Source organism: Geotrypetes seraphini, chromosome 1 (assembly GCF_902459505.1).
Source record: "Geotrypetes seraphini chromosome 1, aGeoSer1.1, whole genome shotgun sequence".
NCBI classification, from domain to species: Eukaryota; Metazoa; Chordata; class Amphibia; order Gymnophiona; family Dermophiidae; genus Geotrypetes; species Geotrypetes seraphini.
Window position 1 is genome coordinate 481,381,252 of NC_047084.1, and position 27,108 is coordinate 481,408,359.

Here is a 27,108-nt window from a genome sequence, read left to right on the forward strand (position 1 = left end):
GCCCCCGCAGCCCCAGACGACCAGCTCTCCCAGGGGCGGGGAAACCCCGGATTCACTGGCTTTCTCCTCTCCAGAGGCAAGGAAGGATTCACTGGAGAGCTCGGAGGTTGGGGCCCACCTTTCCAGGGCCCCCATGGAGATGTCTGGGGGAACACCATCTCAATATGAGGGGGAAGGACAGAAGGCACCCCTCGAAGGACTTCAGGACGGTGAGCAATTTACACTTACACAAACTCCAATTGTACTGATTAAACCTGCAGAAGTGACTTTAGACTCTATTTGGGACTTAATGGCTGGTTTTGTTAAAAATATTACTCCCACATTTCAACAAATTGAAGGGAAAATTAAGGAATACGATAAGGAACTGAAGAACTTAAGAGAAGAAACGAATACTTCTAACTCATCTATTCAAAAAATAGAAAAAGAAATTGAATCATCGAAACAAATTCAAGAGACCTTAGTTAAAGACAATATTAACCTAAGGAAGAAGATTGAAATGCTTGAGAACAACTCACGTAGCAATAATTTAAGGTTAATTAACTTTCCAAGACTCGAGTTAGTAACACCTAGAGATATGCTTAAGAGATATCTAATGGAGAATTTAGAGATACCCGAGGATTCATTACCACCATTTTCAAGGGTTTATTATTTGCCTGATAAAGAACAAAATCAACAACCAAAAGTAAAATCTTCAGATCAAGAACCCTTAAACATTTCACAGATTTTAGAAACATCTGAGAAGGATTTAGCATCACCAGCCACTATGATTATTACTTTAGCTTTGCCAATTGATAAAACATGGTTGTTAAAACTTTACTTTAAAAATAGACAAAAAAGCTTTCTTGGATATAAAATACAAAATGTTCCCAGGTTTGGCACGGGAGACGCAAAGGCGCTGCCGTGAGTTTCTTCTTTTGAAACCTGGGGTTTTATCTCTGGGGGCAACTTTTTATTTGAGACACCCGTGTAAGTGTATTGTATATTACCGTACTTTTAAATATGTGTTTTTTGAACCATCACAACTGACCAACTTCGTGGCTATGTCTCGTCTGAATGTTAACAATCCTTGAGCCCTATAATTTGGATATTGTGACCCCATCTCAATGCTATAGCTCTCAGTTTCTTGTTATTATTATTGTTTTTCTATATAATTTCGCCAAGCTTCTTTAATTCTTGGATCTTAATTTGTGGACTTGAGCATAAATAGTATATTTGTTAACTTAGGAATTATATTACTATTGTATTTGATATCTATTCTATTCTTGCTTTCTGTACAAGTGTAATACTTGAAATTTAAGTTGAAAATAATAAAAAAAAAAATGAAAGTGCAGAAGCTTTTTGAAGAACCCCCCTCGTACTAATGTTCAAATAAAGCATACAAACTCTTCAGAAGAACATTTATTTTTAATTTGGTTAAAAGTGTACACATTCTGAAACCCAGGTGTGCTTTGTTGTCATTTTAAAGAGGGAAATTTTAAGACTGGCCAGTTTATATGAGTAACTGGTTTTAAAAAAAATTGATCTCACATATAGTAATAAGCAATAATGAGTGGAAATTGTCACTGGATTTAAAGCTTTGTTTCGCAGAAAATGAGGAGCTCCGTCTCCTCACAGCCAGATTCACAGCACTTTGATACTAGTCCAGCGTGTCTTACAAAAGTCATATTTGATCCCAAGGGAGGAATATCTTGTCTTTTTCTCCATGTGTTCTGTACAGCTTCCTCAGCATAGTCTATTGAATTAAAGAACCACTAACATGAACAAAGATAAGGAAAAAAAAGTACAAACTGGAAATTCATATAGAAAAGACAGTGTGCAAGGTTACTGGTGAGGTGCATTTTGCAAATGTTCAACAAAGTACCATAATCATGAAAGATTTAGACACAAACCTTACTGACTGTATATTGTGGGATGTTGTCAAAGCTCACATGACATGGTGAATCCTGTCCCACTTTTCTTACACTTTCTTCTTTCTCAACGATGCAGGGGTTCAGGCTTCAAGTGCCACACACTGACTAGGTTTTCAGGATATTCCTAATAAATATCCATGAGATAGATCTGCATATGATGGAAGTAGAATTCATACAGATCTATCGCATGCATATTCATTAAGCATATCCTAAAAACCTGGTCTGTTTGTGCTATTCATCCTTCCTGTGCCACTAGATCAGAGGTTCTCATCCCAATCCTTGGAACACACCTAGCCAGTCAGGTTTTCAGGATATCCACTAACCCTCCCCCCCCCCCCTGCTATTCAACTGGCAGTAGTCAGCATGTCTTTATATGCTAATCACCCCTGACTAAATTATCTAGTGATATTCAATGCTGAGGTTGTGACAGCTATCTTGAAGGGGCTACACTCATGCCCCCCACTGAACAACCAGGGTTAAAGATAGGCCTGGGGGGACTATCTACACATCATATGGTTTTGGGGGGTTGGGATGCCTTCCATAGGGGTGGGTCACCATCTGAGGGGGGAGGGCATGTTCAGAGGGTTAGGAGGGGGGAGAGTGGGAGGCATGTTCCAGGAGGTTGCTATGCAGATGCCAGCACTCAATATGCTAGCACCTGTATAACCTGGTGCTCCTCTGCAGTGCCACCCCTGACCTGCCCAATTTTTAGTTGGACGGTCTGAGGGGATATTCAGCTGCACTCTCCACTTTTGTGCTGCTAAATATCCCTGCTTAGGTGGTGGCAAGCAATTTAAGTGGGCAAGAGGCTTCTAGGATGATTCATCAAGGCAGATTCATTGCAGCCGATTCAGCACAGCTGTTTCATTGTGGCCTTTTCATCGCTGAATCATCCATAATGAATCATCTGACCTTTATGAGGGCCTATGCCCCCCACACCTCTCCCAAAATGGGAGCACCCCCCGCATCCCCCATGTACCTAACCTCTTGTGGGAGCTATACCCGCACCACAAGAAGGAGGACTTCCACATCCCCCAAGGTAGGAACACCCCCAGCTCGCATACCTGTTGAAAAGTTTGCAAGCGTGAGCAGCATATTTTAACCCCTGCTCACGCCGGCCTTGTCTCCTCTCTGACATCATATCCTGCTCCTGTGACTAGGAAATGACATCAGAAGGGAGCCAAGGCCAGCTGAGCAGAGGGTGGAAGATGTGCTGGCGAACCTTTGAATAGGTGTGCTACAGGGACAGAAAGGAGGAGAGGCCCTGGTGGGTGGAGGTGTGTGGAAGGGGTGGAGAGGAGGAGAGGCGCTGGTAGGGGATGGATAAATATCCTGCTCTGAAATGGCTGCGATGAATTGTCCCATTCTCCTGCCCACTTAAATTGCTCTGAATATATCGTCCCCAATGAATATTGATGAGATAGCTTTACATGCCCCACCCCCATTGTATGCAAATATATCTTATGCATATTCATTGGGACAACCTGAAAACCCGACTGGCTGGGTGTGTCCCAAAGACTGGCTTGAGAACTCTTGCACTAGATGGTTTACAATCCAAGTAAAAAATAACAAAAAGGAACAAACAAACACAAATGAGATCGAAAAATGGATCATACCAACAGAATAAAGGGGGACAGACACACAGAAAGAAGCAAGAGTGGCATGGAGTGAAGGATAAAAGAAACAAGGGGAGGAATCATTGACCAGCCAGGAAGTGATAGCCAGGTTTTTAGTAAAGTTTTGATTTCATAAAAGAAGGCTCAGTGCAAATTTTGATAGGGAGTGAGTGCCACAAGTACAATCCAGCATAACAAAATGCAGTTTCATGAGTGATATCAAGCACAAAAGTAATTTACCTACCTTTTAGGAGAAGAAATACTTCTCTGCTCAGAAGAAGAGTGAGGCACAGGGGTGATTGGTTCTGATGATCTTAAGATAGCCAAACGGATAGAAAGAGTGCCAGCCAAAGCCAGAAGGATGATTGGGTGTAAAGGATGAAGATTGGTCAGCAGGAAAAAGGAGGTGATAGTACCTCTGTATAAGTCTCTAGTGAGGCTCCATTTAGAGTTGCAATTGTGTGCAATTCTAAAGACCAAGCCTTCAACAAAATATAACCAGGAGGGAGCATGTCCAGAGGGTGGCTCTTCAAATGGTCAGTGCTCTTCATCATATAGCTACAGAGACAGGCTTATAGACCTTAGTATGTATACTTTGGAGGCGGGTCTGCTTTAACTCAACGGAAGCTCGGGAACAAAAAGCATAAGATGAAGCTGAAAGAGAATAGACTCAAAAATAATCTAAGGAAATAATTCTTTATGGAAAGGGTGGTGGATGCACTGAACAACCTCCCTGTGGAGGAGATGGAGATGAGAACAATCTGAATTCAAGAAAGGATTGGACAGGCATGTGAGATCTCTTAGGGAGAGGAAGAGAGAGAGAATGATATGGATGGGCAAACTGAACAGGCCATAAGGTCTTTATTTGCTGTCATTTTCCATGTTTCTATTAAGCCATAGGTGGATGGTGGGGGAAAGAAAGAAGTGAAGCCTGAGATGATCTGAGGGAATGAGCAGAGAAATAGGTTAGAGTCTGTGTTAAACATAAACAAACAACAAAGTACTCAACTTAAGCTGTGCAGAGAATCATCCTTTCTTCAATTATTTCATTACTAGCTTTATAGCCCATTACATTAACTGGTGCTAGAATATATGTGTGTGTCTGTCTTTATTTCTTTCTCTCTCTGTCTCCTTAGCCACTTTTTCCTATCCATTCTCCCTTCTTTTTACCTCCCCTGTGTATTGAAGCTGCTGTAAGAAGGTAATTTAGATTCGCTGCTACAGGGCAGGGAGGTTTGTCAGCCGGGCCTGTTGTCGGTCGGTCGGGGGAAGCGCCACAAGGCTAAGGGGACCTGACCGGCTGTGCACACTCCCCCCATGGCTGCACCCGGGGCGGACCGTCCCCCCCCCTTCGGTACACGACTGCCTTTTCCCTACTTGCCCTGCCGCAAGCAGCCGACCGGAAGTCTTCCCGATGTCAGCGCTGACGTCGGAGGAAGGGAGGGCTTTGCTTAAGCCCTCCCTATGACATCAGCGCTGACATCGGGAAGACTTCTGTTCAGCTGTGTGCTGCGGCAGGGCAGGTAAGGAGAAGGAGAGGAGACTATGCTTGCAACCCTGGGGGAGCATGGGCCCCCTGTCAGCTCCAGGCCCCTGAATGCAGGACTGGTAGTACTGCCCTGATGGCGACCCTGCTGAGTGAGATATACAAACCGGAGGATTAAGGACAATGGGCTAGATTTACAAAGAAAACTGATTGTGTACCGATCAGTTTGCGACCCCTTTGCAACCAGATTTCTCTCGGGCCCCATTCACTAACCTCTCCTGCAATCCAATTCGAATCCGTGCATGCAAATGGGGAGAAATGCATGTAAAGTAGACAGGGACGTGATTCATGATTCAAATTTTCCAAACCGACTGGGCTAGTCGATCATCCCAAGAAGCGACTGCTGGGGACCAGTCAAAAACATCTTTCCGATGCTCCAAAGCACTGCTCTCTGCACACCCTGCTCTCTGCTGTCCCGAATTTCTCCTGCCTGTCGTACCGATGCTCTTCTCTGCCTGCTCTGCCCCAATGAAAAAAGCAGAAGATTTTTTTTTTAAGTCGAGGCCTGACTCTCCCACTGCCCCGGATCCTATATTTATGTATTTTTTGATTTCCTTTTCTGTATCCAAATGATTTTTTTCTCCTTTTTTCCATGATTTTCTCCTCTGTTTTCTAAGATATACTTTCTCTTACTTTTTCTCCCCCGGATCGCTTGCCTACCCTGAACAACTGCCTGCCCCGACTCTCCCACCCTTCCCCACAATGCAAGCATGTGGTTTTAACCTATGGGCTTTAAGCGGGTTAAAACCACGGGCTCCTTAAAAAAAGAAAGGAAAAAAAAAATCTATTATGCACGGGCTTGATGAGGGAAAAAAAAAATCTATGCTGGGCCCGGAGGTCCAGCACATGCACAGACTATCTACAGATGGTCTGCGCATGCGCTGGGATCACTATCGAGCGATCTGGGAAGGCAGTTGGGGTCATTCCTCCGATCGCCCTCATCTGCATATTGGGGTTTCGAGAATTCATCGGACTTGCCCAGATCGGGCCCGATCATGCAGGTTTGTAAATCTAGCCCAATGACTTTCTTAGGCCCTTTTTACAAAGTCACAATAGTGTTGCTGCCGCAATAAATGCACCGAATCTCATAGGAATTTAATGAGCTTTGGTGCATGTACCGTGGCAGTTTCGCTACTATGGCTTCGCAATTAGTTGGGTAAGTGGTAAGTTCTCATGTATGGGCAAAGTGACATCTTTCTATAGAGGGTTAGTGCTTACCGCTCCTTTTGACTCCCTCAGGCTCTTCTCTCTTTAAGAGAATGTCATGATACATGTAAAGCCTCTTCTTCTGTTCCCTGCCACAGACCTGGTTAATCTTCTCAAGGAGTTCATTTTCACATAACTGCTCAGCACTCAACTTCGTCGGGAACTTAACTAGCAAAAACCCAATACACAAAATTTGGGACAATGCTAACTTAAGCATCTTTGCTATACCACTTCTGCTTCACCCAGATCTGTCAGTGCACTGCTCTCCTCCAACTGTAAGCTCTTTATATGCAGGAGAAAATATTCTCAAGGATTTCTTTGTATCTGAGTTATTGAAAAATTTCTAACTTAGCTAGCAGCTCCACACTGTCCCCTCAGTCTCTCTGTCTCTGCCTGGATCTCAGTAAGTCTTCCTCCTCTTTTATATTGACCCTGTCCTCACCTACTGTATCTCCAGACTGAAAAAAGTCAGTCGCAAATTGACTTATTCATCCCCTCCCACAAAACTTACCCTGTGAATCTCATGACTTTCTAATTTCCTCAGGAGTCATTCATGCAGTACTGTAGTTTGACAAATGCCTTTTGAAAATCCAGATACAAGGGAAGAAGCGATATGGATAGCTTTGAAAAGAGAATGCTACATAAGAACATAAGAAATGCCTTCACCGGATCAGACCGAGGTCCATCAAGTCCGGCGATCCGCTCACGCGGCGGCCCATTTAGGTTCTCTATTATGAAAACCTGAAATTACCGTATCCCTCAATATGATTTGCAAGAAGGTGTATATCCAACTTGTGCTTGAAACCCTGTAGAATATTCTCCGCCACAACATTCTCAGGAAGAGAATTCCAAGCACCCACCACTCGTGAGAAATAGAACTTCCTGGCATTTATCCTGAACCTGCTGCCAGCCAGTTTCAGGCTGTGACCTCTTGTCCGTGTCACATCTGAAAATGTTAGTAATGCTGCTTCTTGGTCTATTTTATCAAATCCTTTTAATATTTTAAAAGTCTCTATCAAATCGCCTCTCAGTCTTCTCTTCTCGAGTGTAAACAGTCCCAGTTTCCTGAGGCGTTCTTCGTAGCTCAAATTTTTCATTCCTTTGACTAGTGGCTCGCCTTTGCACCTTCTCCAACAGAGTTATGTACTTCTTGAGGTAAGGAGACCAGTGTTGGACACAGTATTCTAAGTGTGGTCTGACGAAACTGGTAAAAGGGCTGGAACACTGCCCATTCGCCGAGAGGTTGGATAGGCTGGGGCTCTTCTCTCTGGAAAAAAGGAGGCTCAGGGGAGATATGATAGAGACCTTCAAGATCATGAGGGGCATAGAGAGGGTGGATAGGGACAGATTCTTCAGACTGAAGGGGACAACAAGTACAAGGGGGCATTCGGAGAAACTGAAGGGAGATAGGTTCAAAACAAATGCAAGGAAGTTTTTTTTTCACCCAAAGGGTCGTGGACACTTGGAATGCGCTACCGGAGGAAGTGATCAGGCAGAGTACGGTACAGGGATTCAAACAGGGATTGGACGGATTCCTGAGGGATAAAGGGATCGTGGGATACTGAGGGAGGAGCTGGGATGTAACACAAGTATAGAAAGCTAACCAGGTAATAAGTATAGAAACCCAACAGGTCGTGCATGTGCAAGACCGGAGGGTTAGGACTACGATGGGAAGATAGGACTTCAATGAGAAACCAAGGTGGCAAGGAAGCCCCTTCTGGTGATTCAGACAGGTCGTGACCTGTTTGGGCCGCCGCGGGAGCGGACTGCCGGGCAGGATGGACCTATGGTCTGACCCGGCGGAGGCACTGCTTATGTTCTTAAGTGGCATTATGACTTCTTCTGATCTACTCGTGATCCCGTTCTTAATCATGCCCAACATCCTGTTTGCTCTCTTAGCCGCCGCCACACATTGCGCCGATGGCTTCATGGTTCTGTCAATCAGTACCCCCAAATCCCTTTCATGTTCACATTTTGCTAATGTTACCCCAAACATTCTATACTCGTGTTCTTTATTCTTCTTTCCTAGATGCATCACCTTGCATTTATTTATCTTAAAATTCATCTGCCACTTTGTTGCCCATGATTCCAGCTGTCTCAGATCCTTCTGAAGCTCCTCGCAGTCCCTTTGAGAGCCAACCGCCCGACATAATTTTGTATCATCGGCGAACTTTATTATATTGCATGTTGTTTCCTCCTCAAGATCGTTTATAAAAATATTAAACAAAATAGGCCCAAGAACCGAGCCCTGGGGCACTCCACTAGTCACTTTCACCCAGTCCGAGAATTTCCCTTTTATGCTAACCCTCTGCATTCTGTTCTCTAGCCATTTACCGATCCATCTATGCACTTCTCCTCCTATTCCATGGCTTAGTAATTTCTTCATAAGCCTTGCATGTGGGACCTTGTCAAACGCTTTCTGGAAATCCAAGTAAACTATGTCTACTGGATCACCAGTATCCATATGTTTGTTCACTTTCTCAAAGAATTGTAGTAAATTTGTCAAACAAGACTTCCCTTTGCTGAAGCCGTGTTGACTAGCCCTTATTAGGTTGTGATCCTCCAAGTGTTGCACAATGCTGTCTTTAATAAGTGTTTCAATTATCTTCCCAGGAACCGATGTGAGGCTCACAGGTCGGTAGTTTCCTGGATCACCTCTTGATCCTTTTTTGAAAATCGGAATGACATTTGATGTCCTCCAGTCTTCTGGTATTTGTCCTGTTCTGATTGACATGTTAGCTACGGTTTGTAATAGTTCACCAATTTCCAGCTTAAGTTCCTTTAATACTCTCGGGTGAATTCCATCTGGTCCAGGGGATTTGTCATTTTTTAGTTTGTCAATCTGAACGTATATCATGTCTAACGTCACATTCACTGTTGCAAGGTTGTCCTCTATGCCTCCGGTTAATATCCTCCCTATGTCTGGCACTGATGAAATACTGTATGGAACTTCTATCTGTGAGGGTGATGTCTACAGACCTCCAACTCAAATGCAGCAATTTGACAAAAATCTTATTGCAGATCTCCAAAATCTGGGGAAGAAAGGAGAGGTGCTGTTGCTGGGTGATTTCAAGCTGCCAGATGTGGTTTGGAAAGTCCATTCTGTGGAAGTTGAAAGAAATAGAGAGATAGTGGATGCCCTTTAAGGAGCTCTGCTCAAACAAATGATGATGGAACCAATGAGGGAAAAAGTGATACTGGATCTGGTGCTCACAAATGAGGAAAGTATCTCTAATGTCTGAGTAGGCACCCACCTGGGTGGTAGTGATTATCAAATGGTTTGGTTTCATATAGCAGCTAAAGTGGTGGACAGCCCCACAAAACTCAAAGGGCTAGATGCACTAAAATCAGCGATCATCGCTTAAACCTGTTTTCACAGCTTTGGCGATGATCGCTGTTACCATCGTGTGTTTTTCCCCTCAATCGCCCATTTTCCAATCTGGCCCTGTAAATTAGCTAAAATCCTATGCAAAATAGCCAAGCAATTAATGCACTAACATCACTTGGCTATAAAAAAAAAATAAAAAAAAAGGATTTTAGTGATCATAAGAACCACCCCTTGGGAAGGGCCTTAGGCATCTGAACCATTCAGGGTTTTGTGCATCACATGATGCATCGAGGGGAAGGCCCATCATGTAGACAGGCGGGCATGAAGCAGGAGCGTGAGAGTGGGCTTCCTGCTTCCAACATTTTAAATAGGTACGGGGAAGTTCAGGGGGAGGTTTGGGGTGGAGGGGTGTCTGGTGGCAGGAGAGAGTCGACATCCTTCTTACCATTTTTTCGGGTTTGGGAGTGAGGCAGTGGCTCTAAAGTGCCTGATGCAGGGGGGGGGGTGCATTGCGCGCCGGTGTTCTGCATGGCAGGAGGGATTGGGAATCCCTCCTGCCATTTTTGGATGTTTAAGGGGGGATGGAGGCTGGGGGGGTGCCTGGTGTGGAGGTGGAGACAGATGGTGTGTGTGTGTAACACACACACACCATCTGTACCATAAAAAAAGAAGCCTTAACAGCAGTGACAGAAGGCTGCTTCCCCTGTCACTGCTGTTAGGGCTCTGCACATGTGTCAATTGCTCACTGAGTGAGTGATCGATTGCATTTGCATGCAAACATTGATTAATGCTGGAGAATCGGCCAAAAAATTGGCCAACATCGATCGAGTCAGTATCTTTAGTGCATCTAGCCCAAAGTCCTGGATTTCAAACATCTGGACTTTAGTAAAATTGAAGAGTATCTGAAGAAAGCTAATAGGATGAGAGGACATATGGGAAGAGGAAAAACTGTGGTCAAAGCTGAAAGGAGCAATAAAAATGGCTACCGACCTTTATGTGACTTAGCCTATGTTTTAGATTTTAGCCCCTTATGTGATTGAGTTTGACACCCGTGATCTATTACTACAAGATGATGAGTTTATCTCTCACATTGCTAAGGAATCTTTATCCTTCTTTTCCACCAACCTTAACTCGGTTGCTGATTATTCTATCTTATGGGAAGCCTACAAATCTTGGCTAAGAGGTGAATCTATCAGCTGCTCAGCATTTCACCTAAAACAAAGGAAGCTTGAATTACAACGCCTGGAAATGGACATTAATTCTCAGGAAACTCAGCTTTAGAATAAATTCAATTCCATACTCTACAAAAACTTGCAACACCTCAAGATTCAGTATAATGAGATATTCAGTAATTATGCTTCTACCTCCTTATTCAGGCAATCTACCATGTATTATGCCAACTCCAATAAAGTTGGCCACCTTCTGGCCTTATACCTTAAAGCAGTGGTTCCCAACCCTGTCCTGGAGGAACACCAGGCCAATTGGGTTTTCAGGCTAGCCCTAATGAATATGCATGAAGCAAATTTGTATGCCTATCACTTCCATCATATGCAAATCTCTCTCATGCATATTCATTAGGGCTAGCCTGAAAACCCGATTGGCCTGGTGTTCCTCCAGGACAGGGTTGGGAATCACTGCCTTAAAGGACAAGAACAAAACAAAGAGTGACACATAAAAAAACTTCCTCTGGAGTTCTTCATATAACCGGACAATCTACACCCCAGAGTGCTCATACAGTTGTGCGATGTCCTAGCGGAACCGTTATCCGTGCTCTTTAATCTCTCCCTGAGTACGGGAAGAGTCCCCTTGGACTAGAAAACAGCTAATATCGTTCCTCTGCACAAAAAGTCTCACATCGATAGTGAGTAAACTCATGGAAACACTAATCAAACTCAAATTGGACACGATCCTGAACGAGGAGAAGCTACTGATCCCCACCAACATGGATTCACCAATCTAATCTTATCAGCTTCTTTGAATGGGTAACAAGAAAGCTGGATTTAGGAGAGTCTCTGGATGTCATGTACTTGGACTTCAGTAAAGCTTTTGATAGCATCCCACACCGCAGGTTATTGAGCAAGATGAGATCGATGGGATTAGGAGAAACACTAACTGAATGGGTCAGTGATTGGCTAAGTGGTAGACTTCAAAGAGTGGTGGTTAACGGTACCTTCTCTAAAACGTCGGAGGTGACCAGTAGAGTGCCGTAGGGCTCGGTCTTGGGCCCGATCCTTTTAAACATATTCGTAGGAGACCTGACTCAGGGGCTTCAAGGGAAAATAACATTATTTGCCGATGACGCCAAACTATGTAACATAGTAAGTGACAGCAACTTGTCCAACAGTATGACGCAGGACCTGCTTTTGTTAGAGCATTGGTCCTCGACCTGGCAACTGGGATTCAACGCTAAAAAATGTAAGGTCATGCACCTTGGCAACAAAAATCCGTGCAGAACTTACGCCTTGAATTGTGAGACCCTGGCTAGGACTACGGCAGAACGAGATTTAGGACTGATCATCAGTGAAGACATGAAAACTACCAATCAAGTGGAGAAGTCTTCATCCAAGGCTAGACAAATGCTGGGTTGTATCCGTAGAAGTTTCGTTAGTCGGAAGCCCGAGGTCATTATGCCTTTGTACAGAACCATGGTGAGACCTCATCGGGAATACTGTGTACAATACTGGAAGCCACATTACTGTAAAGATGTGCTAAAAGTTGAGTCGGTTCAGCGAATGGCCACCAGGATGGTCTCGGGGCTCAAGGATCTCTCGTATGAGGAGAGGCTGAATAACTTGCGGCTATACTCCCTCGAAGAATGTAGGGAGAGGGGAGACATGATTGAGACATTTAAATATATCACAGGTCGTATCGAGGTGGAAGATGACTTTTTCTTTCTTAAAGGGACCCTTGGCCACAAGAGGGCATCCACTGAAAATCAGGGGCAGGAAATTTCATGGCGACACCAGGAAGTATTTCTTCACCGAAAGAGTGGTTGATCATTGGAATGAGCTTCCAGTACAGGTGATCGAGGCCAGCAGCGTGCCAAATTTTAAGAATAAATGGGATGCACATGTTGGATCTCTAAGAGGGTAGAGTTAAAGGGAGGGGTCATCAGAGTGGGATCTCCAAGAGGACAGTAAGGGGGAGGGTCAATTGAGTGGGCAGACTTGATGGGCTGTGGCCCTTTTCTGCCGTCATTTTCTATGTTTCTATGACATCCTGGAAGACCTTAGTACCTTATACACTTTGGAATCATCTTGCTCTGAGCAACAAATTTCGGACTTTTTGCATTCCATAGATCTACCATCAGTATCTGTGCCTCAGCGTCAAACTCTACAGCAGGGGCGCCCACACTTTTTGGGCTTGCGAGCTACTTTTAAAATGACCAAGTCAAAATGATCTACCAACAATAAAATTTAAAAAAAACACAAAGCACACTATACGCAGAGAAAATGTTAATTATCATTTATATTCCAGGGTTTTTTCAAAGAGCTCAAGGCAGGTGACTCTATGCAATGTCACCTGAGTAACAACCATACAAAAATAGATAAATAACCCCCCCTCCCTTTTTACTAAACCACTATAGCAATTTTTAGCAGGGAGCTGCGCTGAATGTCCAGCGCTGCTCTCAACGCTCATAGGCTCCCTGCGCTAAAAACCACTATTACGGTTTAGTTAAAGGGGGCCATAGTGCAAAATATAGACAGCAGATATAAATTCTCAAAATGGACACATTTTGATCACTAAATTGAAAATAAAATCATTTTTCCTACATTTGTCTGGTGATTTCATGAGTCTCTGGTTGCATTTTCTTCTTCTGATTGTGCATCAAATATTTCTTCCCTTCTTTCAGCCTGTATGCTTCCTCTCCTCCAGACCTCATTCCCTCTCCCAACTTTTTCTTCCTCTCTCCCTGCCCTTTCTTTCTTCTTGCCTCCCTTTCTTTTTTTCCCTCTTCATGCCCCCTTTCTTTCTGTTTCCCTTCTTTCCTTCTGTCTCCCTGCCTGCCCTCTTTCTTTCTTTCTCCCTGCCCTCCCCCAAGCCACTGCCGCCGCCATCGGGGAACAGGCCCCCAAGCCACCGCCGACCCAAGCTTTCCTCTCTCCGACATCAATTCTGCTGTCGGAGAGGAAGTTCCGGGCCAGCCAGGCAGCAATTGACTGGCCCGGAACTTCCTCTCCGATCGACTCACTTTGCCTTCATGATCTACCAGTCGATCGCGATCAATGTATTGGGCACCCCTGCTCTACAGCAACCCATATCTGCTAATGAAATCACCAAAGCTATTACCTCCATGGCCTCAGCGAAAACCCCAGGCCCTGTTGGTCTACCATCTGAGTTCTACAAAACATTTTCTTCACTTCTGACTCCACATTTACTGTCATATTACCAGAATCTCATCTCCTCTCCTGACAGTCTTCATCATTTCCATGAAGCGAATATCATCGTGCTCCCAAAACCGAACAGGGATAACCAACTAGTAAAAAACTACCGTCCAATCTCCTTGTTGAACCTGGGCTATAAGATTTTTGCTAAAATATTTGTACACAGATTGGAAAAGTTTATTCCATCTTTAATTCATAGAGACCAGGACGGATTCTTAAAGGGATAATATGGGGCAAATAATACCAGGCTACTTTGTCACATTCTCCACTCTGCCCTGTCCAGTCACCATCCCCTGTTGGTAGCCTCACTTGATGCTGAAAAAGCTTTTGACAGGGTAGAGTTGAGGTACTTGTTCTGTGTTCTTAATCACTTTGGTCTCCCTAAACAATTTACTAATATGATCTATTTACTGCAGGGGTGTGAAACTCAATCACATAAGAGGCCGAAATCTAAAACATAGGCTGTTGCGGGCCGAATTTTTTATTGATAAGTAGGGGGTCCTTTTATTAAGGTACGCTAACCGATTTAGCATGCGCTATATGCACACCTTAATAAAAGGACCCCTTAGTCTTAGTAGAAGTATACAGTTACAAACTCTCCAATCTCATGCCGACTCTGTGATATAGACAAAATAAATAAAAAGATTTTTCCTCTCTCTTTTAGGTCTTACTTCATGCTTGCTGTCTAACACCAGCTCTGGCAGGATACACATTTCAAATCTGACATATTGTAATCACAAAACAGAAAATAAAATGATTATTTTTCTACCTTTTGTTGTCTGCTTATTATTCAAATCATATTGTGGTCCCAGGCTCTGGTTGTCTTCTGATAACTTGCTTGCCAGGGTCTCCTTCTTTCTTTTTTTCTCTTTGCTAACCATTCATCTTCCATTTCTGTCCTCCTCTTCTGTTTCCCTTCCCTCCCCTGAGGTCTGACATCTTTCCTTTTTCTCATCACTTCCCTCTTTCTTTCATCTGTCTTTTGTTGTTCAAATCATGTTGGTCCCAGGTTCTGGTCCCAGGCTCTGCCCATTTGTCATTTTCTTCTTTCTCCATGCTAACCATCCATCTTCCATCTCTGCCGGTCGTTCCTACTTACACCCCCCGTACCTTCTATATCCTCTTCAAACTCCAAGCCCCATGCAACTTTCCTGTGACACAGGGGCTGATCCAAGGCTTGACTCTGTCAGCAGCGACAGGTTTTGAGAGCACCTTGGCCTGGGACTGAGCCAATAAGAGCTGTGCTTCTAAGTTCCACAATTACCTTCCACTCTCAATACTGCCTGGCAATGGAGCATGAGTTGGTTTAGGCCCAGTTTGTATATGCTCACCTAAGACTGCTCCACGTTTTATTTTTAAAAAAAAGTCCACAAGAAAGAAGAAATCAAAAGCACTGACAATTGAAAAGAGAACAGAAAAATTATGGGATCAAAGAGGAAGAAGGACAGGACAATTTGCTGGTGGTTGACAGATTCGAGTGCTTTACTGGTCCTCCACCGAGGCACCTCCTGATCCCGGTGTCATGTCTACAAACTTAAAAGATAATAGCTCCAGTCCTTTTCTGGTTCCTCCGAGACCCGTCAATGGCTCCAGTTCTGATACCTTGGTGGGGGAGAGACTAGGAGCCAAGAGTCCGGGTCCAGGTGGTACTGTAAGTAGCAAATTCATTTTTTGCAAAGTTGATAGGCAGATTTATTTATTTTTCATTGACTAACTTTTTGATTTATCACAAATATGATTGAGGAAGGATGCTGTTAATTCACGTGATCTACATTCATTTAGGCAGCAAGAAGAAGTAGGACTACAAAAGCAAGGTTCAAGTAATACCAATGATCCCATTATTGGTTAGCCTCAGGCCCGCCATTCCTACCCTCCCTCCATCCCAGTTTCATCTTCAAAGCAGCGTGCATAGGCTCGCCGGTCTGCTGTAGCAAACCTAGCAGGTTGCATCAGCCTTCGCAGCATATTCCTTCTCCCGTGGTGCCACCCCTCCTCTGACGTACAGGATTGCAGTAGAGGGAACTTGCTACGGAGGCTGAAGCAGCCTGCTAGGTTTGTTACAGCTGACCGGCAATCCTATGCAGGCTGCTTTGAAGAGGAGGCCAGGATGGAGGGAGGACCAGGCAAAGGCAGAGGAAGGTGCTTTTGTAGAGCAGCGGCAGTGGTTCGTGCTGGTGGGCCAGCTTAAGTATAAACTGCAAAATGTCCAGCGGGCCAGCTTTTCTCACACCACGGGCCAGATTTGGTCCGCACGCCAGAGTTTGACATGTCTGCTTTACTGTATAATCGACCTATTGCCAAACTAATAATCAATGATGAATCTTCTGCTCCTTTTACCCTTCATAGAGGAACCAGACAAGGTTGCCCTATGTCCCCATTAAACCCTTATTGTCAGCTATAAGACAATCTAATTCCATCATAGGTATATCCATCGCTAACATCAAATTTAAACTATCAGCATATGCTGATGATATCATAAGAACATAAGAATTGCTGCTGCTGGGTCAGACCAGTGGTCCATCGCGCCCAGCAGTCCGCCCACGCGGTGGCCCCCAGGTCAAAGACCTGTGCCCTAACCGAGACCAGCCCTACCTGCGTTCATTCCAGTTCAGGAGGAACTTGTCCAACCTTGTCTTGAATCCCTGGAGTGTGTTTTCTCTTATAACAGACTCCGGAAGAACATTCCAGTTCTCCACCACTCTCTGGGTGAAGAAGAACTTCCTTACCCTATCCCCTTTTAACTTCAGAGAGTGCCCTCTCTTTCTCTCTACCTTGGAGAGGATGAACAACCTGTCTTTATCTACTAAGTCTATTCCCTTCATTATCTTGAATGTTTCGATCATGTCTCCTCTTTTCAAGGGAGAACAAGGGAGAATTATATTTGTCAGATCCTAAGGCCTCTCTTACATCTCTGGTTCAACTAATTTCTTTATTTTCTACCATGTTAGGTGACAAAGTAAACTGGAATAAGACAGAGCTCATTACCCTTAACGATGCCTGTACTCTCTTCACCATGCCTTCACACCCTTTCACATGGATTACTTCAGGTTTGAAGTATTTAGGCATACCTTTTGATAGAGATATTAAATCCACTTCTAACTTGATCACTGCTACATCCATCTCAAAGGTAAAAGACATCTTATCTTCATGGTCCCCTTTACACCTTTCTTGATGGGGCAGGCAAAAATTGAAAGCCCTGAAATTCCTGGGGGGAGTCAATTTTCCAGATCTAGCCTTTTACCACAAAGCGTTCATACTAAGACAGGAAGCGGAATGGCTTCATACTGCTGACTTATCAGACATTCCAAATTGGTTAGCCTGGAAATCTCTTCAGTGCAACCCATTCCTCTCCTTAGAACAATGGACCCCAACCCTGTCCTGGAGGACCACCAGGCCAATCGGAGCAGATTTGCATACCTGTCACTTCCATTATATGCAAATCTCTCTTATGCATATTTATTAGGGCTAGCCTGAAAACCTGATTGGCCTGGTAGTCCTCCAGAACAGAGTCAGGGACCACTGCCTTAGACTAATGGGATCTTCTCAATTACAATATCTTCCTTATAATCCTCTGATACACACTAAACATAAAATCCTGTTAGAATTAGACAAACATTTAGAATTCCCATGGCTTCAATCTGCCGTTTTCCCTCTATGGTGTGACAGGGAAGCTCCTGTCATGGTTAAAAAGACTGCTAGCCCAGTCAAAAGTACAGCCCTTAAACCAGCAATCCCTAAGATAAAGCCTGTACACCCTGCTAAAAGCAATAGTTTAGTACAGCAAGAAGGAAGGGAGAAAAGGCAGGTGATGTCACAGCCAGAAATTCAGGCAGGGAAGGCACAGAAAACACAGTCTATCCCCTATTACTCCTTTCCCAGAGCTAAGGAGAAACAGAGAGTCAACACAGAAGGGGGTGGATTTTGCTACAAGGCTGGGCAGTCATGTAAGCCTCAAGCAGAAGGAAGTCAGGTGAATAAATTACCCTCAGCTGACTCTAACGAAGGAGGCAGGCACATAAGGAGGAGGGCAGAAAACAGGAGTTTTGTTCCAGGTCAGGAAGAAAGGGCAGGAATATTCCCTTCAGAGAGATATGGTAATACCCCATATATGCATTGGGAGGTAGGGCTAGAGCAGGGGTAGGCAATGCTGGTCCTCAAGAGCCAGAGCCAGGTCAGGTTTTCAGGATATCCACAATAAATATGCATGAGATAGATTTGCATCTCAAGGAGGCAGTGCATGCAAATCCATCTCGTACATATTCATTGTGCATATCCTGAAAACCTGACCTGGCTCTCGAGGACCGGAATTGCCTATCCCTGGGCTAGAGGATAGCTCCAGCCAGGAGGAATCCTCCTTTGAATCTGTCACAACACCCAGGAAGGGGGATGGGAGGTGGAAGATGAAACAGGAGACCTAATGGACTATAGCCCCAGTGATACAGGGTGGGGGAGAAACAGTGAGACTAACCCAGGGGAATGCGTGCTAGAGCAGTGTTCTTCAACCTTTTTACATCTATGGACCGGCGGAAATAAAATAATTATTTCATGGACCGGAAAACTAATAAGACTGAAATTTTTAAAAACCCCATTGCCACCCCATCCCCGCGAGCTCGGTCCCGTTAACCATCCCATCCGCACAAGCCTCAAATAGTTATGATTTTATATTGAACATATTTTATTAAAGTATAAAAAGAAACAATATTCTGTACAATTGTCATTTTATAAATATAAATAATACAGGGCAAGGATCAACAAAACCCCCATCTCCCCTCCCTTTCACATATATCCCCTCTACTATCAAGAAAACTGAATAAGCCAAATTATTACAGAATGCTACACAAATATCATGCTAACAGAATACCACAGTCACACATGGCAGGAATGGTGTTAGGGGAATGGAACTAGGGCAACTGCCTCCTGGTCAGAGAGAGCCCTAGGCCAGCTGGAAGCTAAAGATGCACTGCCTGGGCTTTGCACTCCCCAGTTATGTCTAATATCAGCTCTAGCAGGATACATATTTTAAATCTGATATATTCTAATCACAAGATAGAAATAAAATTATTTTTTTCTACCTTTTGCCGTCTCTGGTTTCTGCTTTCATCTTCTTTTCACTCTCTTCCATCCAGCGTCTGCCCTCTGTCTCTTCAATCCAGCATCTGCCTCTTCCATCCACTGTCTGCCCTCTACCCCTCCCCCTTCCATATGGTATCTGCGTTCTTTCTATGCCCCTCTCTCCTACACCAGATCTAGCATCTTTGTCCCTCTTTCCTTATTTTTCATCTGACCCCCCTTCCCAGCATCAATCTCTTTCTACTTTGTCATTCCTCTGTCTCTCCCCTTTCCCTCATCTGATCTCTCCATTCCATCCTGACTCCTTCCCCTCCTCTAATCTCCCTGCCAGCTGTTTCCTTCCAATGTTCCTCCTCCCCTGTCAGCAGTAGCCCCTTCCCCTCCCTTGTCCAGGAGTACCCCTTCTCCCTTTCCTCCTCCTCTTATCCAACAGTAACTCTTGTCCCTTCCCTTTCCCTTCTACCCTGTTAGCAGTAGCCCCTTCCCCTTCCTTGTCCAGGAGTACCCCTTCTACCTTTCCTCCTCCCCTTATCCAACAGTAATTATCATCCCTTCCCTTTCCCTTCTCCCCTGTCAGCAGTAGCCCCTTCTCCTCCCTTGTCCAGGAGCACCCCTACTCCCTTCCCTCCTTCCCTCTCTAGCAAATGTTTCCTCTATGTAGGCTAGCGGCAGCTCTGTGTGCTTTTAACTTTGGCACACAGCTGCCCCTAAGCTATATTTTAGCCGCGGTTTCATGAGGCAGCCTCAGGGCCTTTGGTAGGCCGGCCCGCTTCGATGATGCCATGTGGGCTGGCCTACCAAAGGCCCCGAGGCTGCCTCATGAAACCGCGGCTAAAATACTGCTTAGGGGCAGCTGTGTGCCGAAGTTAAAAGCACACAGAGCTGCCCCTGCTTTTCTGGGGGTGCGGAGACATACGCGGCAGGAGTAGGAGGTGGAAGGCAGGAGTGCCGGCATAGCGATGGCAACAGGAAGTTGCACGTCAGCTGACGCCGGCACTTTTTGCTGCGGCGGGGACCTGAATCCTTTGCGGACCGGCAACATTTTTTTGCAGACCGGCACCGGTCCGCGGATCGGCAGTTGAAGAACTGTGTGCTAGAGGAAGGCATGGACATGTGAATGACTCCTGAGAAGCTCTTTCCTACCTCACAGTAAAATAAAAGTCGTTGCCAAAGAAACCTAAGCCTAATTGAAGCTACAGGTAATAACAATGCAGCTTTGCCTGAGTTTCCAAGTGTGTTTAAAACCTCACCTAGCAGTCTCCAAAGAACCAAGCCGAAGGACTTTTGGGGGCAATTTTGGGAGTGTCTGAAGACCTTAGTGCAAAGGGAGGCTTGCTCTACACAGCCTGCAAAGCAGGGCTGTGAAAGTCCTTACATGGGACAAGGTGCTAGAGAGGAAAAGCAGTGGCAGAGAAAACGTTTTTCTTCTCTTTCTTAGGAAAAGTATTGTAAAGAAGGGTGGGCACCTGCAGTGCTCAGCCAGTGCTGGCCAGAACTGAGTAGGAGAAGCCAGCTGCCCTAAAGAGGGAGAATTAGGGGCAATTGAGAGACTGAAAAGCCTGTTTTGATTTTGGTTTACCTTTTCACTGACAAGGACTGTCTAGTCCTTGAACTAACCCACAGATAGCATGCACTGGAACTAAGTAGAAGGTGCCTGTGAGAAACGACTATTTGTTTTGGGACTTTTCCTTTTGCCTTATAATAAACCCGGTGAAGTTTTGTTTGTAAGAAATCCAGTGTCCGGGTTTTCCTTACACCAGCCATATAAAAGGCGCACTAAAAATCTTACCTGTGGTCCGAGCCAGGTTTTTCCACTTGCTCGGGGCCTGGCCCGGCCGCAATGGCGAAATCATAAGTTCTTGATTGAGAAAAAGCATGTGTCGTGTCCTGTTGGACTTGTGGCAAAGACATTGGATATCTGAAACACTTGCTATTTTATTGCCTTACGATACAATCATACTGGAAATCCATATGGGACACCATATGCTCCCTACTTCATATTGATACAACATTATCAATGTTATTGTTAAAGTCATTTGCATTTCCAGGTGATCTCTCTGTAGATGATGCTTTCTTGTTTGATATTCTACTTGCTCTAGCTCTCAAAATTCTCCTTAGCTTTTGGAAAAATTTGTCTAAAGATTCTCACTTGCAATGGTGGAAGCTCGTATGTTTAACTTATAGATTCGAAGCATATCTATCTAAAAAAATCCAATAACTTTCACCAATTTCAGAAAAGATGGAATTCTCTAAAAATTCACTTGCAAAGCTCCAATACTTGAATCTTGATTTCTTGATTATTGTTAATTTTTATTGTCATTATTTTCATTTTCATTCCCCTTTGTTTCTATTCAATTTTATTTTATTCTCATTGAATTCATGATGTGCATAGACTATGAATGGTTGATGTTTACTGAAATGCTTTATTACTCTAATGGTACCGATAAAGACAACACTGTTATTTGAATTTGTTAATCATTATTTCATTGTCAATCACTATACCATGTTATCTCACTGATTGTTACAGCATCACTGTTTTCTGTATTTCTTTTGTATAAAAGTTTTAAATAAATATTGACTTAAAAAAGAACATAAGAATTGCCATACTGACACTGTTACAGGTGCTGTCATGGGAGCTGTTCAGAGATCATGGTGCTGAACTGCAGTGAAATGCATTTGAAGAAAACCTTTCGGATTACTGGTCATTAAATTGTGCTGTCGGGAAGAAGCAGTGAGGTTCCATCTACCAGAAAAAAAAGATTTTCATTAGCAGATATTGTATTTTACATTTGAAATAATCATTTGTACAGAGAATGCAGAATCCCCAGGATCTTCAATGATGGCACTCTTAGCACTTGGAGCTTTGGGTGCAGGCTCATGTAGTGAAACAAGTGGGCTAGTCCAGTTTGATTGTGCTGCTATTGGCTTTGTATTACTTTTTGATGTATCTTGATGTACTTATTTGGCACCGAAGGGAGTTTTCTGTAGCAGTAAGTGAGGTGACATTGCATATTTTAAAGTCATCTGCCCTGACCTCTCTGAAAAAAGCAGAATATAAATATTAATTAAAATTTTCACTGCACAAAAAAAATATATTTAAAAAAATGAATTGCCATCAAGCCTAGTATCCTGTTTCCAACAGTGGCCAATCCAGGTCCTAAGTACCTAGCTAGACCCAAGTAGTAATATACATTTTATTCTGCTTATCCGAGAAATAAGCAGTGGATTTCCCAAGCCATCTCAATAAAGGCTTATGGACTTCTCTTTTAGGAAATGATCCAAAACTTTTTTTAAACCCCACTAGGCTAATTGATTTCACCACATATTCTGGCAACAAATTCCAGAGTTTAATTGCACATTATGTGAAGAAATATTTTCTCTTGTTTATTTTAAATCTACTACTTAGTAGCTTCATCACATGCCCCCTAGTCCTAGTATTTTTGTAAAGAGTGAACAAGCGATTCACATCTACCCTTTCCACCGCACTCTATTTTATAGACCTCTATCATATCCCCACCCCAACCTGTCTCTTCTTCAAGCTGAAAAGCCCTAGTCGCTTTAGCCTTTCCTCATAGAAAAGTTGTCCCATACCTTTTATCATTTTCGTCGCTCTTCTCTGTACCTTTTCTAATTCCACTTTATTGGTTACCGATTGAAGAATGAATCTCACTCAGTATTCTTAAGTTCAACTTTCAAGTTTTATTTAAAATTTGATAATTCACAGCTATTTTGAAAGTGTACAGTGGTCAGAGATGGCTCGGTATCCATCTATTTTGTCTTTCACAACTGTTTACTATGAAAAGACGAGATTATGTTTTCTCAATTGCTGGTCCAGGTGAGTGAAACCAAATTTTGCTGCATCTCAGATTAATCTTGGATACTATCACTTTTAGGAAGCAATTGAAAACTTTCTTGTTTATGAATGCTTATGAGGAAATCTTACACTATATGTACATTTGATCATAAACTTGTTTAATGCGCCATAGTGGACCCACACAGTTGCCAAGTTTGCTTCCATATTCTGTATTTTGTTGTCTTGACTTTCATCTCAAGCTGTTCTTAACCTACTTCAATTGGGCTTTCGCCCATTGGATTCTATGAAAACTGTCCTTGCTAAAGTCTCCAGTATTCTATGCTTGGTCTGATCCAAAGACTTCTTCTATTCTATCCTCATCCTTCTCGATCTATTTGCTGCTTTTGACACTGTTGACTACCACCATCGCCTTGATTTGCTGCCCTCACTTGGATTTCAGGGCTCTGTTCTTTCTTGGTTTTCTTCTTATCTCTCCCATCACACTTTTAGTGTATGTAGTGGTGAATTCTCTTCCACTGCAATCCTACTATCAGTCATTGCAGACCTTCACAATCCTCCTGTGTCTTCACTACTCTGAACAACTTCATATCGTCTGCAAATTTAATCACCTCACTCGTCGTACCTATGTCCAGATCATTTATAAAGATGTTGAAAAGCAATCTGCCCAAGCTTCTCCCCTGGCCACTCCTTTTCAAATTCAAGCACTAGAACTGGCACGACGTACTTGAAAGAATATGTGAACCAAGTTGTGCACTCAGCTTCTAATTAGTGGCAATTAGTGTAAATTATGAGGAATCAACTGCCAATTATTGGCTGGTGCACATTTATTTGCATACACAACCTAAGGTGCCAAATACAGAATTTGGGACTGCTGGGCAAGATGGACCACTAGTCTGACCCAGCAGCGGCAGTTCTTATGGTCTTATTAATATTGTGATAGAATATGACTGATATGAACACAAGTTAGGCCCCGGTAATTACTGTATTCCTGGTTTTCCTTAGCCTAAAGGAGTGCACCTAAAATTTGTGCCACATACTCGTGCTTTTCATGATTCTATAAGTTGCATGTACCTTTTATAGAATTGCCCTAATCGCCATTCTAGGTGGTGCCAATTTTTTGAGCACCTTATATCGAATATACCCCAAAATGTATAAAAGATACGCTATTTATCACTGGTACCATTTTATGCTATGGGTTCCATTTACTAATAATGTACATTAAAGGGATAATAATGCACTTCAACAAATCTATGAATGTGTTGTTTTTTTCAGTGTTCATTCTTCCCCTCCTATTCCAGAAGCATCTGTCAGCTGTATCTTTATCCTCCTACAGTATGTTGGAGTATATTGATTCTTCCCAGGGGAACATGACAGTTTTTCAAAAAAATATCATTATTTGGCAGCCATTCATGACAGTTTTAAACTTAGATCTCATATACTCAAGCATATAGTGCTAGGCAGTGAACCATAGCCTAAGTCCCGCTCTTAAAAATAAACAGTAAAATTTGACAAACATAGATCTCCTGAACCCGGATCTCCTGCACCATCAAAGCACATTATGCTAAGCACTGAACTATGAATTGCCCTTGCTAAAGTCTCCAGTATTCTGTGCTTGGCCTGATCCAAAGACTTCTATTCTATCCTCATCCTTCTTGATCTATCCGCTGCTTTTGACACTGTTGACTACCACCTTCTCCTTGATTTGCTGCCCTCACTTGGATTTCAGGGCTCTGTTCTTTCTTGGTTTTCTTCTTATCTCTCCCATCACACTTTTAGTGTATGTAGTGGTGAATCCTCTTCCACTGCTATCCTACTATCAGTCATTGTACCTCAAGGCTCTGTTTTGAGACCTCCTGTTTATTTCATCTAAACTCATTCTCTCAGTGCTTTGATCTCTTCCCATGATTTTCAGTATAACCTCTGTGCTTACAATTCCCATATCTGCCTATCTATGCCAGAAATTTTTACAGGGATCCAGGCCCAAGCCTAAGCCTGTCTGTCCGACATTTTTGCCTGGATGTCTCAATGCCATTTAAAACTGAACATTGTCAAGACTGAGGGCCTCTTTTCCAAAGCCGCGCAGCAACAGCCCTGAAGTCCTTTAAATCTCTATGGGCTTTGGGGCCAATACAGCAGCGGCCCGCGCTAAACAGCTTCGTAAAAGAGGCCCTGAGATTCTTATTTTTCTACCTAAACCCACCTCTCCTCTTCCCTCATTTTCTATTTATGTGAATAACATTCTCTTCCTCCCTCTCTTATCAGCTCACAACTCGGGATCATCTTTGACTCCTGTCTCTCTCTGCACAAAACCAACAGATTACTAAATCCTGTTATTTCTTTCTCTATAATATCACAAAAATCTGACATTTCCTTTCTGAGCACACTACCAAAACCTTTATCCACACTCTTATCATCTCTCATCTAGATTACTGCAACTTGCTTCTCAAAGGTCTTCCTCTAAACCAGTGTTCTTCAACCTTTTGACACCTATGGACCGGCGGAAATAAAATAATTATTTTGTGGACGGGTACCGGTCCGCAGATCGGTGGTTGAAGAACACTGAGCTAAGTCGTGGGCCAAACCCCGCCCCCATAACAGTACTAATTGTAACACCATTTTTTCCTTTCATTTTTCATATATACACACACACACACAATCTTATTAACACATAATAGTTAACCACAAAATTAAACTACACAAAGCACCCTGTATGCTTCTCAACATTCATTCCTACCAGAAAACAGATTGTCTCTTACATGTTAATATACAGTACTATGAGGTTCATAATTGAAATGAAAATAAGTTTAGAAACCCACCTAAATCGGCACTTGGACGACCTAAAAGACAGGTCATCCAAGTGCTTATAATCGAAATGGGTTTTTAGACGTATCTAGAGGCATTTTAGGCCTCTGACTGCTACTATGCATCCAGAACAAAAAAGGGACATTTTTGTAGGAGTGGTTAGGGCAGGAGGTGGACCGACCAAACTTAGCTGTCCTGCAGTGATAATCAAAAGTTTGACGAGACTGCCTAGACGGAACTTATATTTTGTGACTTAGGCGATCTAAAAACAGGCATAAGTGCCCATAAGTTATCCAAAGTGACTGGATAACCACCCCAGGGACAAAGTATAGTCCCGCCATACACTCCCTCAGAATGGACTTTAGACACTGCTGACCTTAGGCAACTAGTGGCCTAGGCCCAAAACAGACTTGGATATATTTTTTTATTATACCACTCCAAGGAAATGATAAGTAGAAGTAGTAGTTTTATGATGGATTATCTTTTGAATGTTTTATTGTGAATGTTTCGTTGTGAGCTACCTTGTGAAAAGCAGAATATAAATATAAACAATTCTGTTAAATTATCTGTTATTTTGCCCCCAGGCAGATAGGCAGATAAGATGGACTTTGTAAAAACATTTAAAACTTAGGGCAATTCATTTTCTTAGGAAGAAACTTTTTTTCTGTGATACTGGTAGAAAGTATTAAGAAACTGACATTAACATGAATGTTTGTTGTTGGTTTTTTTTTTTACTGAATACAGCCTTAAGGTTCTCATATACCTAGATGAAGAGGACAATACAAACGCGAAAGAGTTTAAAAACTTTCTATCCCTACTCAATTACAACCTCCCTCTCCCCTCACAAACACATGAAAAAGGCCATCAGTTAGATATGGTAGCCATGTCCACAAAGGACATCCCAAACCCTGCCATCTCTATACGTAAAGGCACCTGGTGTCATGATATCTGGCCTGATCATTTTACTTATTATTTCAAGCTAATCTGGTCTTATTCTAAATCTAAAACACGCCCAATAATAAAAAAACAACATCACACCAGAGGCTATATTAATCCAATAGATTTCTGGTCACAATATGAATTGCAATCAGAGATAGAAGAAGGAATCGATTTCTGGGATCACTGGATGACAACCAGCACATCCATTTTAGATAAAATCGCCCCTATACGCAATAGCAAAAGCAATGCAAATAAATATAACAAATGGTTTGACACCGAACTTCTAAAACTGAAACAACTAGCTAGACGACTAGAAAGAACTTGGAAAAAAACAGAACTAACAGACCGTAACAAATGGAGAGCTAACATAAAAATCTGCAAACAAATGATAAAAGACAAACGTAAAGCATTCTACTCAATTAACATCAACTCATCTTGTAATGGTTCACAAGGAATCAATACAAAAGAGCTATTCAACTTGATCACAAATTT

The 27,108-nt window shown here is 43.1% G+C and overlaps 1 long non-coding RNA gene across 1 annotated transcript in view; it reads right to left on the reverse strand.

Annotated features, from left to right (window-relative positions):
* Nucleotides 1-1,429: 1,429 nt before the first annotated feature.
* The window catches only part of LOC117365212, a 41,924-nt gene continuing 16,245 nt past the window's right edge, over nucleotides 1,430-27,108 (reverse strand). The window contains exons 2-3 of the long non-coding RNA XR_004540382.1: nucleotides 21,673-21,804; nucleotides 1,430-1,732 (exon numbers count right to left, since the gene is read on the reverse strand). This is a non-coding gene — a long non-coding RNA (uncharacterized LOC117365212). The remainder of the gene's footprint in view (nucleotides 1,733-21,672; nucleotides 21,805-27,108) is intronic.